Here is a 20,000-nt window from a genome sequence, read left to right as displayed (position 1 = left end):
CATAGATAGAGAGAGAGAGAGAGAGAGAAGAGCGGTACTGAGAGAGAGAGAGAGAGAGAGAGAGAGAGAGAGAGAGGGAGAGGGAGGTGATATTGAAATAAGTCTATTCATTCCGAAACACATTTCAACGATACCACGAGATGTATTGCTGTGGGTATGACGTCATTATGTGTTCTCACTGTGTAAACGACATCATGTTATTATATAGATTGAAAGACGAGATGAATGTGACAAAAGTTACAGGATTTTCCTCTCATAGGATTGAAATAATCAACATTTTATTCTTCAATCATCAACATTTTATTCTGCAGTCATATGGTAAAAGGGCGTAAACGCCAATTAAAAACAACGAGCTATTTATAGAATGGGAATCCCCGTTTTATGACGCACGATACCATCCGGGTCATATAGTAATATACGATTATTACACTCTTGCTTTTTGGAGTTCCGGACGTGTCCTCAACCCCTGCACACGAGCTTGCGAGTGCGCGTTGGGAACAAAGTTCGAATTCCAAAACACAAGAGTTTAAGAAATCTTTTATTCTACCCCTCAGTCGATTCCTATTTCGTCATCTTTGAATAAAAGACATCTTCAAAAACATTCAAATGTTACTTCTTTTTAAATAATCTGATTTTTATTGAAATTTACGCTTGATAATCTGACGTCACAAATTATTATTGTAAACATGGTATCATTACGCGTTACTATTTTTAGGAAAGAGGGGTGGAATAATAATGCAATATAAAACCACCAGATATACAATATTTTGAATTTGAAATCTAAAGCAAATCTTTAAAATATTCGAACACACTTCCGACCATAGATCTAGCTCAATCCTGACTCCTTGGTGCTTACGTCGTTTATCATAAGACAGCAGTTTTATTATCATCTCCATGTCATGTATTTTTACATTCTGATGCTAAGTAATAAATCCTGATGCTAAATCAGAACAACAATGTTATTATTATAAATTTTCATTCAAATCATGATTATATTTTTACTGACTATTGATAATAATAATATTATTATTTATTTTATTATTATTATTATTATTATTATTATTATTATTATTATTATATTATTATTATTATTATTATATTATTATTATTATTATTATTATTATATATTATTATTATTATTATTATTATTATTATTATTATTATTATTATATTATTATTATGCTATATATATGCATATATGATTTATTTTTTTAAACATGCCATTTTTAATGTGTTTTATCCATATTGTTGTTCAATGATATAAAAAGGAAAACTTGTCTGAAAACTGATAATTAATTATTATTGTGAGAAAAACAAACTTTAGTTTTCTAGAGATGTTTGATGGGGAGTCGTGATAGATAGTATTATCAGTAACAATGATAAGTGAAACAGATGAATAAAGAAAGAAACAGAGACATTTATGATAAATAAACATGCAAACAAATTTTTACAACCAAAAAAATAAAACTATCAGGCATGCAAACAAATTTTTACAATCAAAAAAAAAACAAAAAACTAACAAACATGCAAACCAATTTTTACAACAACAAAAAACAACTAAAAAACATGCAAACAACTTTTTACAACCAAAACAAAAAAAAAAAAACTAACCGCCCGGCTGTCTATAATAATATAACTGCTGGACTAAGATGCGAATATTCGAATAAAATAAAAACGTCCAAAAATCGCCGTATTAAATCTTTTACAGTATATATTGTTTTGATTAAAGTTTTTATATGATATATTTTTTCCTATTTCGTGATATGAATATTAGTATATTATATTCCATATAGTATACTCGATATAATGCCATTTATGAGATTGACGTTATATGGGAGTTGAGTGGAAAGAAATTGGATGGGAGTGAGGTGAATATTGAGTTAATATATATATATATATATATATATATATATATATATATATATATATATATATATATATATATATATATTATATATAGTATATATATATACATGTTGTGTGTGTGTGTGTGTGTGTGCGCGCGCGCGCATGTGTATGTACATACTTTTATATTTCTAAAACTGAATCTTAACACAAGAATTAAAAATCTTCCAAGTCATGTTGATATTTCTCCGTTACCGGTTCTTTGCAAACAGAAACTTCCGGATACTGAAGAGTAAAGTACGCTATATCAGGACATGTTAAAGTGATACTGTAGAGTAAAGTACGCTATATCAGGACATGTTAAAGTGATACTGTAGAGTAAAGTACGCTATATCAGGACATGTTAAAGTGATACTCTCTCTCTCTCTCTCTCTCTCTCTCTCTCTCTCTCTCTCTCTCTCTCTCTCTCTCTCTCTCTCTCGTTCTCACTATCTCTCTTTCTTTCTCTCCCTCCCCCCTCTCTCTCGCTCTCTTTCTCTCTATCTCTCCCGCTTTCTTTCTATCTCTCTCACTCTTTTTCCTTCTCTCTCTCTCGTTTTTTTCAGCCCCCCCCCCCCCCCCGCTCCTCCCTCTCTTTTTCTGTCTCCCTCCCCCCCCCCTCTCCTCTCTCTCTCTCTCTCTCTCTTTCTTTCTTTCTCTCTCTCTCTCTCTCTCTCTCTCTCTCTCTCTCTCTCTCTCTCTGCCTCTATAATAGATTGATCAACATATCTCTCTATCCAATCCATCTATTTATCAATCAATCAATCTATCCATCCATCCATCTATCCACTCGTATCCACGTTTCCTAAATGTTAGTTCATTCTATAACTTTACATTTTGACACGTTTAACATAACATTACCCTAATTACTATTACGAGGTCCTCCGTATATTTTATACATAATTTACACATTCTATTACCCTGTTATTACCTACCTGTTTTCAAAGCCAACCAATTGACACTGACTAAAAAAAAAAAATTACCTACACTTTAAAAATTTTGGCCAGAAAACACATCCTTCAAATATCAACAATTTAAAATGACCTCATCGAATCAAAAATATTCAAACCCGGGACTTCACATGAGTCTTCACGATAGTCTCAATTTAAGAGTTTTTGACAAGATGAGGGTTTTTTTTCAAATGATTGATATTTGGAGGACGAGTTTTTTGGCCGAAATTTCAAGTATATGTTTGTTGTTTGTTTTTTCTTCTCAGAACATGGCTTAATAGTCAACAAATCTTCAACAAATAATTTGTATATTCCTTCTTTAATTACCTGTATTTTATTTTTTATTTTCAATATTTTGTGTCCCACCTTCTTAAAACTTGAGCATTCATATAGCGCAATGTCCACTAAATGGGCTGAAATCGGTTTACAAGGAGTCCCTAGCTAACAGCAACACATAACATGCAGGACGAGACATTAGGCCTGTAAGGCGCTAATACATTCTTATGTTTCGGACAGAGACAGCGCTGTTAACGGCAAGGTACTCATTTTACACCTGAGTGCAGTCATGAGAGAATACGAGTAGTAAACAGCCATTTCCAAAGACTAAAACATGCGCCGCTCAGTGTCGGACTCGAACCTTAGACTTTACAATCCTAAGGCGTATGGCTACATATTAGCACTATAATACCCCATATGAGACGATGGATCAAATTTACCTGGACCAACATTTGTGACCCTCCGTCTCAAAACGGTATTATGTCGGGATGATTGAGACCCCCCCCCCCCCCCCCCCCCCCCCGAAAAAAAATAGTGAATTTAGAGATAGAATTATGAGAAATTGGAGCGTACAAAGCAAGAAATACTACACATACTTCACCGTAACGTACAGAAATTAATCTCCAAGTTTTAGATTTGTGGCGATGAATTCAATTTAATTTCTCCTCACCGAGTGCATCCCGTCTCGAGACGGTAGGTCACATTTCTATTCGAGTCCAGAGATTCCATGCAAGACTGAACACGTGACACGACGCATCGATCGGTTGGTATCGTATAACCTTTAGCCAGAAAATCAATATAAATTCGTCCTTCAAATATCGATCGATTAAAATGACCCTCATCTTGTCCAAAATTCTCATTTCTGGGACTTGGGACTACAACAATCCCAGGTTTGAGAGTTTTTGTTGTTTTTTTTTTTTTTGTTTGTTTGTTTTTTTACAAGGGGAGGGTCATTTTAATCGGTCGATAATTGGCTTCAACAGTCATGTCGTCACTTCCCTCGTAATGACGCATAGTAACTTAGTAACTGGCTCTAAACTATCGGAACAATGGCGGACGCCCTAATGAAATATTTCTCCGGCGGGCATAAAAGTGTATCCAGAGGATAAAAACATAAATCTGATCATGTTTTGACTTTTATACATTCTGATCACACGACATATGAAAAGTTCTAGCAAGCATGAAGAATAAAAAGTACCAATTTTATTTGTTTAGAACCACGTTGCTGGGCGACGTGACATCAGACTATTGAATCCAATTGAAGGACGAGTTTTCTGGCCATAGAACGGCAGTATTAAAGAAACTATTTTTGTTTTGTTTTTTTGTTGTTGTTTTTTTGTTGTTTTTTTGTTGTTTTTTTTTTTTTTTTTTTTTTTTTTTTTTTTTTTGGGGGGGGGGGGGGGGGTTTGTGGGGGGTTTTTTCAACTTAAAAGAGAATTGAATTTCCCAGTTGTTCTAATTTTGACTTTACTCAGTTTTCTTCATTTTTTGTTATAATTTGTGTGTTATTTCATAATGCCGCGAAGTATTCTCAGCCCTACCTTGTCCTCAGAATGGTGAATTTAGTTACGCTTAACATGGGGTTGCACCACAGCCATCGTTAACTTATAGATAGAACGAAGATGACGTCACTCAAGCCTTTGTTATTGTTTTTTGCCATCCGCGTTTGTGAGTGATTCTCACCAGACTGTATTAACCAGACTATAAACGCTTAAGATTACACATAGTTTTGTGTGTTTGTTCGTTATACTCCCGGATGGCAATGTTGTGTTTTATTTAGCCAAGCGCATACTATCTATAGATAATGTTATAGATAGTATGCAGATGACGTCACTCAGGCCTTTGTTATTGTTTTTGCCATCCGCGTTTGTGAGTTGTTCTCACTAAACTGTATTAACCAGACTATACAAGTTCATGGTTACACAGAGTTTGTGTGTTGGTCCGTTATACTTCCGGATGGCAATGTTGTGAACTCCTTGGCCAAGCGCATTCTATCTATATGCGCTTGGCTGAGAAGCTCATAACATTGCCATCCGGGAGTATAACGGACCAACACACAAACTCTGTGTAACCCTAAACGTTTATAGTCAGGTTAATACAGTTTAGTGAGAACAACTCACAAACGCGGATGGTAAAAACAATAACAAAGGCCTGAGTGACGTCATCTTCGTTCTATCTATAGATAGAATGCGCTTGGCCAAGGAGTTCACAACATTGCCATCCGGAAGTATAACGGACCAACACACAAACTCTGTGTAACCTAAACGTTTATAGTCAGGTTAATACAGTTTAGTGAGAACAACTCACAAACGCGGATGGTAAAAACAATAACAAAGGCCCGTGTGACGTCATCTTCGTTCTATCTATAGATAGAATGCGCTTGGCCAAGGAGTTCACAACATTGCCATCCGGAAGTATAACGGACCAACACACAAACTCTGTGTAACCCTAAACGTTTATAGTCAGGTTAATACAGTTTAGTGAGAACAACTCACAAACGCGGATGGTAAAAACAATAACAAAGGCCCGTGTGACGTCATCTTCGTTCTATCTATAGATAGAATGCGCTTGGCCAAGGAGTTCACAACATTGCCATCCGGAAGTATAACGGACCAACACACAAACTCTGTGTAACCATGGACTTTTATAGATAGAATGCGCTTGGCCAAGGAGTTCACAACATTGCCATCCGGAAGTATAACGAACCAACACACAAACTCTGTGTAACCATGAACTTTTATAGATAGAATGCGCTTGGCCAAGGAGTTCACAACATTGCCATCCGGAAGTATAACGAACCAACACACAAACTCTGTGTAACCATGGACTTTTATAGTCTGGTTAATACAGTTTAGTGAGAACAACTCACAAACGCGGATGGCAAAAACAATAACAAAGGCCTGAGTGACGTCATCTGCATACTATCTATAGATAGAATGCGCTTGGCCAAGGAGTTCACAACATTGCCATCCGGAAGTATAACGGACCAACACACAAACTCTGTGTAGCCATGAACTTTTATAGTCTGGTTAATACAGTTTAGTGAGAACAACTCACAAACGCGGATGGCAAAAACAATAACAAAGGCCTGAGTGACGTCATCTGCATACTATCTATAGCCTGACACTGACCAAAAAAAAAAGAACGTCAAAAGACAAGTCTTTGGCCACAACAGAAAACAAATCGTGAGTTGTATTCAATAGTTCAACCAATGGAATCACTTGCTTCCTTGAGCTCTACAACTCACTACAACTCATTTAATTCACGTGGAACGTTTTAAAACCTCGTTTTTTTTCTTTCTACAGTTTGTTTTAAAAGATGTTTATATTTATTTATTTATTTATTATTTAATTATTTTTACATTTCAATTGATGGAGTTTTTTCATCTCTTTTTGTCTTCTATCTGATGTTTGTTTTTCTCTTGTATTGAGATTTAAGCTGTAGAATATTTTTTATCATTAAAACAGCCAGCATTGGTGAATCATTTTTTCCCCTTCCGTCACTCACAATTTATGTAGTCTAGATATAAAGAATATTATATATTTTTTAATATATAAGAGACAGGGTGATAAATGTACAGATGAAAATAACAAATAATGCTGCTTTTATCAGGATTACTCGATATCAAGAAGTATAATAGATTTAATATGCAAGATTTGCACGGACTACATTTTTCTCTATTGAGCACTCATTTTTTCTGTAATGATGCATAGGTAAATATATATATATATATATATATATATATATATATATATATATATATATATATATATATATATATATATATATATATATATATATATATATATATATATATATAAAGAAATAAAGAAGCAATTATTACAACATTGATGAAAATGTATGCACCTTCTTACATATTATTGTGTGTCTTACAAAGAGATTTTATGATTTACAATAATGTTATGCACACAAAACGACTTTAACTGAGCATCTCACTGTTATATAAATAAATCTGTGGGGAGGGGGAATTGTTATATCATACCGTATCGCTAAATTATGTTGTGAATTAAACATCTGCTTACAGGATTATGTCTGTTTAAATGCTCGTAGGGTTTTGTATGGCTTTTTCATACACACGTATCGTACTTGCAGGTCTGATAACCTAACGTAATTATGGCCTTGATTTATCGTTTTTTTTTTAATGGACAATAATAATGTCGCATTGGTTTGAGAGGCGATACTTAGTCTACGCCCAATGTAACAATGAGCCCATGACAATTTGAGTTATCAGACCTGCAGATAAATACACGTTGCCCTTAACGCATGCCTTGTTTTGTTATTCAATAAACTCAGCGTTGAAAAGAGACGATTCTAAATCTACGTTTTTATGACTAAACTTGGAACTGCTTTTTTTTTAATTCCACAAACCCTCTTAGATTTTAAACCCCTATGAAGTCAAACAATCTTCTACACTCATTAACACCCTGTATATATATCAGAATATTTCGAATTACGTAACAGACTTTATTAAGGGATTAGATAGTTTTTTAAAGGGATTTTGTTTTAATTTGTGTGGTTGGCTGAGGAAACCCGAAAAGATGCGCAAATTTCATAAATTGAGTTATGTTTGCAGTGGTGTAGATAGACCACATATTCCTGATCATTTACCAATTTTAATTTTCTTTCTATGTCTATTAAAACCCAAGTTATGAATTATTTTTTTTATGAATAAAATGTGTTTCTATGGGAAATACTTTATCTTCGATTTTGGCTCGGCTCATATCTCGAATCAAAGCTTGCCACATCTTCCCGGGTTTTCTCAGCCAGCCTCACATTTGTGACCTCTCGCCTCAAACCTGTATTAAGTCGGGACGATTAAGATGCTAACAATTGAATTCATAACCAGAAAGTTCAGACTTGAGTTGAGTTTGTATGTTTTATAGAGGAGAATGAATATCATAATTTAGAGTGCTGAAGAGCAAAAATTTCAAATTTTTGACCGGTTTAATTTTAATTTGACTTTTTAACGTCTGGTTCATTCCGACATAATAACGTTTTGAGACGATGGGTCACATTTGACATTACCACTTTATCTTTCTCTCCATCTTATTGGCTCATTTAGACACCTCTAGATTTTTCGCTATTCCTAACAAACTTGTCCCATCCTACAAATAGGATCCATGTTAGTCTCTCTGTCTGACAGCGTGATATTTTTTTTTTATTCTCTGTTTTCATCTGGTTTTTCGGTATGCCCGTTACTTCTCAAAACGAAAACTGTTTAAACCCAGGTTCAATCCCCAGCCCCCCCCCCCCCCCCCCTTTCCATTCAAAGGTTCCAACGTTTATATATCATAGTTTATATATCATGATATTATCATCGTGAAAAATTAGAGAGCAGCACTGGGATAAAGTATATTATTATATCTAAACAATTGTGTATGTACAAACGCCAGACAAATCAAGATAGAAAAATACAACAACAAATAAAATCACCCCAAATATATAATCAGTCTATCTCGCTGCCGGGTCTCAGGTTCGATCCCCCAGTCGACAAAGGCTGGTTTTATGGGGTGGATTCTTTAACGTTTTTCTTTACGTTGTATTTTTCTTGCTCACTTTGTCTGGCACTGTTCCATACACTATTTATTGATCATTGTATTGTTATATGTGACCTCTCGCCTCAAAACGGTATTAATTCGGGGTGATTAAGATGGTAACAATTGAATTCATAACCAGAAAGTTCAGACTTGAGTTGAGTTTGTATGTTTTATAGAGGAGAATGAATATCATAATTTAGAATGCTGAAGAGCAAAAATTCAAAATGCTGACCGGTTTAATTTTAACTCTACCTCGTACCCCAATTCCGAATTGGGTTACAAATGAAGAATCACGCCGTGACTGTCAGTTCACGTTCGACTGCCAAGAAGGCAGGACGCGTCTTGTTTTGTCTATTTAATGCAAACCATTGTGTTAATTTTCCTTATTCATTGGATTTTTAATCTGTTATTAGACCTGTGACATATCAATTCCCATTGGAGTATATTATTAACACTGTGAAAGTGGTGCTTAATGATTTAAACTTTTGAGGAACTTTTTTTAAATATAAAATTACTTCCAATAAACGGATAAAGTTGGAAGATTTGAGTAGGGAACTTTCTACCCCCGCGAGGGAGAAAACTTAAACAGTTCCCATATGTGACTTTCTAACGTGTGGTTCATTCCGACATAATACCGTTTTGAGACGATGGGTCACAATTATAAGTATGAAAAGAACCGATACACTCTAATATAGGCGATAGTTCTCATCAATATTTCTGTTTTCCTCTTTGCCAAATCTATGATTGCGTTCTAAATAAAGGATGGTGAATAAAAAGTGATTGAATTTTGCTGAATTTTACAGGATCTGAATTATTTTTAATGTCATTTTATTTATAAATTGAATTATGTATAATTTTGACTTGTATTCTATGTATAATTATATGTCGATTAGACATTGATAATTAATAATTAATTATCTCTTTGATTACTTTTTATTTTAAGTTGTGTTTGTTTGTTTCTATTTGAAGACTTCATTGAGGAAAAATCTTCCTTTCACCATTACATTGTTTATATATATATATATATATATATATATATATATATATATATATATATATATATATATATATATATATATATATATATAATTATCTAAGACTTATGACTAAACCTGATAGAAAAAAAATCTTCCGATCTCGAGCCAACCCTAATAGAAAAAAAACCCTCGAACTGCTTTGCACTACCTTTCAATACTTCACAAATCAAAATGGCGGCCGATAATCAAAACAATGGTCAAATTAGGAAATTTTAAACTTACACAAATCCATCAAGGTTTGTTCTAGAGTTTTTAAAATGCTTCTATATGATGAAAAAATTGAATGAATAAACGCCTGACAAAAGATCAACGGTGAAAATACAAATTGAAAGAATACTGAGGATGTAGGAGCTTTCGGAATGTCTCCCCTTTACTTAACTTATGACATGAATGAATCAATGACTTACGCTTGCTTAGTCTTAGTTTAGGCTCTGGTTCTTGACATATTCATGTATATAGATTCTAGCATAGAGAATGACAATAACAGTAACGAACAGGCGGGGAAGCCAGCAGTACCGATGTACCTACATCAACTGCGAAAATAAACCTGAAGTAGCAGACGTGAGCAAAGTTGAAAGACAATCCTGGGATCGAGAACTTACCTTACAGTACAGTACTCTGGTGATCATGATTTGATTGGTAAAATTGAGAGTTTGCCCATAATTCAAAACTAAGTAATAAACACTGATCTATACTTACATGAAAGAAAATGGGTGTTTTGACCACTTTAATCCTGAGGTCAAATGAAAATCTGAAGCAGACGCGAGCAGTATCAAGTATTCCATCATAATATGTCTACTTTTGGTTTGTTCGGACTAGAAGCTAGACAGATGCAATGGACAGTTTGCCGATAACATTTAACTAAATATTTCACAGGGCAATAATTCCCACATCGATGGCATAAAAACGGCAGTAATATCAGCAGTAATATTAGTTGATGTTGTTAATCGGTGAAACTTGTTTAAAATTTCTGTAAATCCGAATACCGTCATGTGATCAAGTGAATAATATGAATGTCACGATTTGCTGAAAAAAGCCGATCTGACAGTTCCTAGCAAAAAAAAAAACCCTCTCGCTCAGGAATTCCTGAACTTGATGTTAATACTGGACAGATAGAGTTGAGGGTGTGGCCATAAATTAAACCTGGGTATTATCCACACGAAACCATCACATTGAAAGCATCAAAGGGGCAATAATAATACTTGATGTCATAAATAGATGAAAACTGTTGAAAACTTAGTGTAGATCTGAAATCCTTAAAGTAATTAAGTGAATACATTATTTCGAATGCAACGATTTGCGTAAAAACGCCAAATTGACAACTTTACAGTGTCGAAATTGGTTGTTTTTGTGAGTGTTAGTGTCGTCGGTACATATTTCATGATATCGGTTTGACTCAACGAACTTTCAAACTGACTTTAAATTATAAAAGGAAATCAAGTTATCTGTTTATCTATCTGTAAAAAAAAACATTTCTAATTTTCAAATCTTTCAGTAGAGTTGTGCGCCGTATAATTTTTTTATTGACTCAAATAAGCACAATGTTCTCCACAAGGCTATATTTTTTAAAGAAAGGATATATATATGTGACCTATCTTCAAATATCGGTATTATTTGGAAACGCTTTAAACATTGACATTTTAATTTATAGAAGGAACGAACTTGATGCCACTCAGCTCTTTGTTGTTGTGTTTTATTTATACGGCAATTTTAATGATTAGTTCTCGCTAGATTAAATTCAATCAGACTATAAATGTTCAAGGTTACTAATAGCGTTAATACGTTATATCGGGCTGTCGGATGCTGTGAGTATTTCACCTCAACGCATAGCATCAATTATTTGGGGCATGATAAATACATTGAAAATTAAATTTATGGTAAATAGCTCAGTTGGTAGAGCACTCACTTCATATGCAAAGGGACCAAGACAGATCCCCGGTGCAGTCAAGATTATTTTTTTCCGACCGCCCCCACCCCTCCTGTCCATCCAGCAGTGATTAGGTAACTGGGTCTATTAAATTTTGAGGAAAGTACTTTTAGGTAGATTAGCGTCCTATTCAAAGGATAGCAAGAAATTGTATAATACTTTAAAACTAATGTGAACGTTTCAAATAAGAATTATCAATGAGAAAGTCCCAAGTTTTGTGAAGCCCGACCAAGAATGAAAACCCTTTCTCCTCAGTTATATTCAACTCCAATTTTTGTGAGTCCGACTTACACCATTTCAAGTTCTAACACTATCAACGTCACCAACCTGACACAATGCCATTATGAGACGATGGGCAACTTTTATCTTCATTTTATAGGATCCAATAGTCTGATGTCACGTCCGCCCAGCAACCAGCAGCTTGGTTCTAAACAAAGAAAATCGATCCTTCTTATACTTCATCCTGGCTAGAACTTTTTCACATGTCATGTGATCAGAATGTATAAAAGTCAAAACGTGATCAGAATTATAATGTTTTTCTCCTCTGGATACACTTTTATGCTCGTTGGAGAAGTATTCCATAAAGGCGGCGAAGGAGATAATGGCGTCCGCGTAAAGACGAGGGAAGTGACGTTACGACCGTTGAACCCTGTTATTATTCACCAACTTGTTGCGTCAATTTATCAACGTGTTACCTACTATATTTCTCGAATATTTATAATTTCTGCTTTTTTCGCCAGTTTTTTTTTTTTTATGTTTGGCATGATAATCTGTTATATATTTGGAGGGATCTATAAATAAATTAAATATATGGCGTAGAATACCATTTTTTATAATTAATGTAATTTCAATCTGACTTACACACGTTTTCGTGTGATTAGTTGATCAATATATATTTTCCTCATTCATGCTTTAGGATTCAAGAGTGTATTGACAATAATGAATATGAAGTGAAACGGTGTTAATGTCTTGTCATATTTGTATTGAAACTGATGTCTGTTTATTTTACTTACCGTTAGTATATATTAAATTTGTTATTTGTTTATTGGAATTGTCTAATCGAGTGTGTTGAAATGTGTTGAAATATTCTTTATTTAGTGATTTGAAATTGTCCTCGGTGTATTATGTATTGAAATGGTCTTCAGTGTATTGAAACCGTTTTCAGTGTATTGAAATCGTCTTCTGTGTATTGAAATCGTCTTCTGTGTATTGAAATCGTCTTCAGTGTATTGAAACCGTTTTCAGTGTATTGAAATCGTCTTCAGTGTATTGAAACCGTCTTCAGTGTATTGAAACCGTTTTCAGTGTATTGAAATCGTCTTCAGTGTATTGAAATCGTCTTCAGTGTATTGAAACCGTTTTCAGTGTATTGAAATCGTCTTCAGTGTATTGAAATCGTCTTCAGTGTATTGAAATTGTCTTCTGTGTATTGAAATCGTCTTCAGTGTATTGAATCCATTTGCAGTGCATTGAAATCGACTTCTGTGTATTGAAATCGTCTTCTGTGTATTGAAATCGTCTTCAGTGTATTTAATCCGTTTTCAGTGTATTGAAATCGTCTTCAGTGTATTGAAGTCGTCTTCTGTGTATTGAAGTCGTTTTCAATGTATTGAAATCGTCTTCGGTGTATTGAACTCGTTTTCAATGTATTGAAATCGTCTTCGGTGTATTTAATCCGTTTTCAGTGTATTGAAATCGTCTTCAGTGTATTTAATCCGTTTTCAGTGTATTGAAATCGTCTTCGGTGTATTGAAATCGTCTTCTGTGTATTGAAACCGTTTTCAGTGTATTGAAATCGTCTTCAGTGTATTGAAATCGTCTTCAGTGTATTGAAATGGTCTTCAGTGTATTGAAATCGTCTTCTGTGTATTGAAATCGTCTTCTGTGTATTGAAATCGTCTTCAGTGTATTGAAATCGTCTTCAGTGTATTGAAATGGTCTTCAGTGTATTGAAATCGTCTTCAGGGTAATGAATCCATTTGCAGTGCATTGAAATCGACTTCTGTGTATTGAAATCGTCTTTATTGTAATGAACCCTTTATTTTAGATTTACGTTTTGTTTTGTTTTTGGTCATACCGGACAAGAATCCAAAAGTATTTATTTTGTGACACAGTTACGTCCTCATGTTTTACCTTTGTTTTAATCTAATTCAAATCTTTAAGACTCAATAGTTGTATCTAATTATTTTTGCTTCAGTTATTGTTATTTTATAACAGTTACTAATTCTGTCAATTGACGACTTTTTATCAAGTTGATCTTTTTATTGTCATTTTTGAAACAAGTTGTAAATTTTGTTGTTGTTTGCGCTCGTATTTCAACATTGATATCGCCTTTACTGGTTTGTTTTAACGCTTTAAAAACGGATTGTATTAATTAACATAATGCCGAATGATGCCAATTTATGCAATTTCTATTGGATTGATTCTAGTTTTAGTTGTTGACGTCTGCACCAAAATGGCGTACGTCTTCGCCAAGATGACCCTATGTGTGTGTGTGTGTGTGTGTGTGTGTTCGTTTGTGTGTTGGGGGAATGTGTTTTAATTTAGTTTTCATTTTAGTGGTGTCTATGTGTGTATAACGTGTGTGATTGGAAAACTACCCGTGCCGTATGTATATTTGCGTGTTACATATTTGGTATCCCATCTCTCTCTCTCTCTCTCTCTCTCTCTCTCTCTCTCTCTCTCTCTCTCTCTCTCTCTTCTCTCTCTCTCTCTCTCTCTCTCTCTCTCTATCTATCTATCTATCTATATATTATATATATATATATATATATATATATATATAAATATATATATAATATATTATATATATATATATATATATATATATATATCATTCTCTCATCTCCTCTTCTCTTCTCTCTATTCCTGTATCTCACACTCTGTGACACCTATAAAAATAGACCCCCTCACACACACATTTAAGGAGAGAGACAGACATAGAGTACTCCACACACAGAGAGAGAGAGAATATAAAACATGTAATCCACATTTTACAACAAAATCAGAGCTCGTCATGTGAATGGTGCATTGTTTGTTTATTTGTTATACAACTCCATTCGCCCTGCTGAATACAATGGAAAAAAAAAAGCACTGAGATAAAAAAAAAAAACTGATTGAATAAAGAGTCGCACAGAATCCGGCCCTGTCTACTTGGCAATTTGTGACCCATCGCCTCAAAGCAGTATTATGTCTCAATGAACTAGATGAGGAAAATTAAATTTATAACCTTAAAGATAAAACATGGTGTTTCCTTCTGTTCGTTATGGTAGAGTATAAATACTATTTCTTGCATTGCGAAACGTTCTAAAGTCCCATTTCCCACCGTTTTATCTCGAAATTCACTTCTTGGGCTACAAGACATTTCCGACATAATACCGTTTTGACACGTCGGGTCACATTTTATAAAACGTAGTTCATAGGAGATACAAATAGTAATCGCTATGGTTTCCTTTGTAAATCAACATTTTACTCTCACAAGGGTTGGAAAACACTTCAAATTCCATAATTTATGTCGCCTGGGATCCAATTTCATTTACAATAAGGTCATGTGACGAGATGAAAACTCCTGAAAACAAAAGCAAATAAATAGATAATAATAATAATATGACTTGAAGAGTACAAGGGGGAATAACTACTGATGTCCATTTTTGGACAGTTTTGCGGTTTCCCTCTTTGAATGACGTCAGGCGTCTAAATTTCACCTCCTCTATAATTAGAACAATGGAGGCGGGGGGGTGGGGGGGGGGGCATAACTCTTTAATGATTGAGAATCTTTTCGTCGACTACAGGAGATAATCAGGAGGTCTATGATTCGATCCCAAGTCGCGAAAGAATTATTTTTTTTCCAGGATAATTTTTAAATTTATTTTGGTCTCGTATTTTTCTGCCTTGCTTTGTCTGGCTATATTTTCACAGTATTTTAGACCTTTATCAAGGCAAGCTGCGTGTGTTGAAATCTGTTGACATAAAATGTTTAAAAGTCCAAACACTGAAATAATAGTGAGACTACACGATGAAATAACAGCAAAATTATGTCCTCCGTTTTTTTATTATAACATGGTTTTATTGACCTCCAGATTTTTAGTTGTTTTTTAATATTTTCAATTCTATTGATTGCATTCAATGGTGCGTTGTGTGTTGTGTGTTGTGATGTGTGTAGACGTGTGCATGTGTGAAACATCGTCTTAACAATATACGACACACCTTGTCAAAGTGGTATTTATTGTGGCTGGGTGATTTAGAGGCTAAAAATAGATTTCCTTGTCGTACCCGCCGCTGCTCTGTGTTGCCTTGAGCAAGTCACCTCGCTCTAGCTCAGTTTGCGGCGCTGCACTGCGGCTGACGTCTGGGTCATTCCAGTCTTCCTTTGGAATAGACCCTAAAGAATAAGTTCCCCCATGGATTGAATAAAGGGAATTTAATTTAATTTTAATAATTTTTTTTAGAATGTCAATTTTCAGCATGTAAATCTTTTCCACATTATACCGTTTTGACACGATACGTCTCATATTCTTATATCATGTCTGTGTGTCTTTGTGTCTGTGTGTCTTTGTGTCTGTGTGTGTGAGATGTGTGTTTGTAATTTTTTTTTTTTTTTTTGCAATGTGTTTGAGCGTGTGGGAGGAGTGAGGGTGTGTTTTTGTGTGTGTGTGTGTGGGGGGGGGGTGATTACGTGTGATTGTTCGTGTAAGAGTAATGTTTACTTTTATCGCGTATTTTTATATGATTATTATGATAACAATTAATGCGATGACGGCATGGAAAGAAGTCAATGCATAACAATTACATATAATTTAAATATTTTGATTGAAATAAAATGTATTATTTTCCCATATTTTGTGTTTTTTAGTTTGAATTTTACTGTCTTTTGTGGTTTAAGCCAGCAACACTCAATTATTTTTTTTTTAAGTTGCGCTTTTATATTGCACAATATCCACTAAACATGCTCAAAGCGCTTTATGCTGACCAACACCAACGCTTAACATGGAGGAGAGACATGACGCTTGCTAGGCGATATTACATTTTTTTTCTGACAGAGACAACGCTGTTAACGACCAGGTACTTATTCTACACGTGAGTACGGTGAGATTGTGAGTAAAGAGCCTTTTCCAATGACTCAACTATGCGCCGAGCAAGGCTCGAACCCAGGACCTTCCGATCCGAAAGCGAGTGCTATACCACAAGACCACATAGCCGCACAAAACGACGGGGACTTCTTGTAGGGTCTTTTATATCCTCTGGGATGTTTTTCCATTTTTTTTCTGGGGAGGGGAGGGGGGAGGTATCTTTTGACCTCCCAGAGTTGATTTTTAATATTATTGTATCTGGGTGTGGTTTTCTAACCTCCAATGATGTACAGGAGGTCACTCGCTGTGTCCTTGCGTTTTGTCTTTGTCTTGGAATGGAATTACTGCTTTTGTCCTGGCCCTTGCCAGAGTCCTTGGCTGAGACGAAACAGTCAAATGTTTATTGTTAGTTTTTGGGAGGTGATGTTTTTTTTCTTTTGAAATTACCTCTGTTATGTATTGATAGTTAAATTGTTTGTTTTAAGCATATCTTGTAAACATTTGAGTGTATTCCTCTTAGTGGTGACCTGTGCTTGTGTCTGGATAAGACTTTAAGGTGATCACAAAATAAGTATACTGATAGCTTTGCTCTTAGAATCTACATTTGTTCCCTTTTTGAACCATTTCCCTTAAATCTTGCTTGCTTTAACTGTAAAAATAGATTATTTTTATTTTTACGATCCGATTTTCTTCTATTTTACTAGAGCTGAATGACCTAAATATGTCACAATTGTGTAAATTCCTTAAAAACGAAAAAGTGGATTCTTTCCCACAAGTTAAGCCTTCGCTTCAATCGTCTCTACAATGAATTCATTTATTCAAAACCTTGAAAAAAAAAACCACCCCCGTCAATATTCCCCTAAGATTTGAGACTCACTTCCGCCACTACCGGCCAACCAATCAGGATCAAGATTAAGACAATCTCACCCAATCACAGATCACATCAGGCGTTATGGCGGGTCACGCCACTTTCGGCAGCCTTTCGACTCATTGCGCATGCTTGCACTAAGAGTTCCGGGCTTTTCGCTTTGATTAGGTAGCCCTACTCACGTGACCGACATTTTAAGCAAGTCCGAGAGGTCATGCAACATATTTGTTTTGTTTTGTTTTTTTTGTTTTGTTTTGTTTTTTTTGTTTGTTTTTTTTTTTTTTTGGTTTTTTTTTAAAGCAACGTTTCGACTTTTCAAGATACACTCGAGCATGGTACCCTCGAACCTCTCGGGACGTGAAAAAAAAGTTCGAGGAAATCGTAATTTGAGAAATCCTGTACTAAGAATAATGAGGAAAACATTCGGATGAGTACGAGGAAACCTCCCATAGTGGGCAGGAAGGCACTTACTGTGTCTTCTATCCCCCTATATAACTGGGTGGGGATCCTGACCTCCCATAGTGGGCAGGGAGGTACATGCTGTGTCTTCTATCGCCCCATACCCGTTTTCCAATTGTTTCCTGTCGTTGTCTTGGAATGAGATTACTTGGTTTTGTCCTGACCCTGGCTGGAATTCCTTGGCTGGGAGGGAAACAGTCGATTGTATAGTTGTAGTTTTGGGAGATGATATTTTTTTCATTGTAAATCATCTCTCTGTTATGTTGTATTATGTTTAGTTTACATATTATATTATATGATTGGTAAACATTTGAGTGTATTCCTCTTAGTTGGGACCTGCGCTTGTGTCTGGATGAGACTTTTAGGTGATCTCAAACTAAGTACTTTGACGGTGTGCTCTTGGAATCTACATCTGTTTCCTATTTGAATCAATTCCCCTTTGTCTTACCTTTTCTTTTGTGCTTTAATTGTAATTCTCGAACTTTTTACTATCCCATTTTCTTCCTTTTTACTGGCGCTGATATGACCTTAATGTGTTGCAAGCGCCGTAAAACCCTTAAAAACAAAAACAACAATATCCCCCTATATCTGTTTTCCAACATGCTTTCTGTCTTTGTCTGGCCCGATACCCCAGCTGGGAGGGAAACAGTCAAAATGTATGGTTAGAGTTTTGGGAGATGATATTTTTGTCTTGTAAATCATCTCTCTGTTAGTCACTGTATTATGTTTACATAATATTATATATGATTTGTAAACATTTAAATGTGTCCCTCTTGGTTGGGACCTGTGTTTGTGTCTGGATTAGACTTTTGGTGATCTCAAACTAAGTACTTTGATTGTATGCTCTTGTAATCTACATCTGTTTCCTATTTGAAGAAATCCCCTTTGTCTTGCCTTTTCTTGGGTGCTTTGATTGTAATTCTAGAACTTTTAACTACCCCATTTTCTTCTTTTTTACTGGCGCTGATATGACCTTAATATGTTGCAAGCGCCGTAAAACCCTTAAAAACAAACAAACCGTGACCGAGGAAAGGAAACTGTACTAGTGTATATTATAATCCATTGTTATAATTATCAAAATGTAAATTATCTTTTAAGCGGCTTTGTGCTCTGGCAGTATGATACTCGCATTCAGACCGGTTGGTCAATGGTTCGAGTCACGCTTTTATACTAGGCGCAAAGTTTAGTCCTCGGAAAAGTCGCTTTACTCAGCGCATTTTGGTGTAAAAAGAGAGAACCTGCCTAACAGGCGCGATGTCTTGTCGTACGTGTTAAGTCTTCCTGGTGGCTTATCGATCCCTATGTAGAGGACGCAGTGGATATTGCGCTATATAAAAACTCAAGTTTTTTGGGGGTTTTTAAATCACTTGTTGAAAGTCAACTGGTAGGATATATATTTTTTTTGACATTGCTTTCATATGACGAGATATCCACTAGGTGTGATCAAAGCGTTTTACAAGAGGTTGCCAAGCCAACAGCTTTCATGTTACACTTCACGTCTATAATGAATTATGACGCCTCTTTTAAAAATGGAGTATCGCTTATCAAGCGTCATGTCTCGTTCTATACGTTACGTGTTGTTGTTTGTCAGGGTCCCTTTGTAAAGCGCTTTGAGCACGTTCGGTGGATATATATATGTGTGTGTGTGTGTGTGTGTGTGTGTGTGTATGTGTGTATAAATAGGAATATAGACAGTGGCGTGGGGCCATTGGATCGAATGGTGCCAGGCACCATACTCATCTTTTAAAAATCATTAACAGCATAATTTAATTAAAAATAAAACTGAGAAATTTTAACTCCAATGTCTTCCGCCAACTCGCCAACAACATACTGCCTTTTTAGTCTCCACTCTATTCAAGATTCCGAATCACGCACTGCGCCGACTCGTGTGTTGGTGACATCACAGCGCGAATTAGTGACTGAATCAACACAGTGGTGCAAAGCAATCCAAGCTCCAGTTAATGCTCTATCC

At 35.2% G+C, this 20,000-nt stretch overlaps 2 protein-coding genes across 5 annotated transcripts in view; one reads left to right on the top strand and one right to left on the bottom strand.

Moving 5' to 3' along the window:
* Window positions 1-1,001, top strand: part of LOC144956193 (uncharacterized) — a 221,634-nt gene extending 220,633 nt beyond the window's left edge. Inside the window, exon 8 of the mRNA XM_078886616.1 lies at window positions 1-1,001. This exon is cut by the window's left edge and continues 543 nt beyond it. The gene's annotated coding sequence lies outside the window, so the exon portion shown is untranslated.
* Window positions 1-20,000, bottom strand: part of LOC144956203 (stimulated by retinoic acid gene 6 protein-like) — a 744,310-nt gene that overhangs the window by 394,317 nt on the left and 329,993 nt on the right. The window lies entirely within an intron of this gene.

This window comes from Berghia stephanieae, chromosome 10, assembly GCF_034508935.2.
Source record: "Berghia stephanieae isolate SIO BIC M18660-M18661 chromosome 10, UCSD_Bste_1.3, whole genome shotgun sequence".
Classification (NCBI taxonomy): domain Eukaryota; kingdom Metazoa; phylum Mollusca; class Gastropoda; order Nudibranchia; family Aeolidiidae; genus Berghia; species Berghia stephanieae.
Note: the sequence above shows the minus strand (reverse complement) of the source record. Positions and strands in the feature narration are given on the sequence as shown.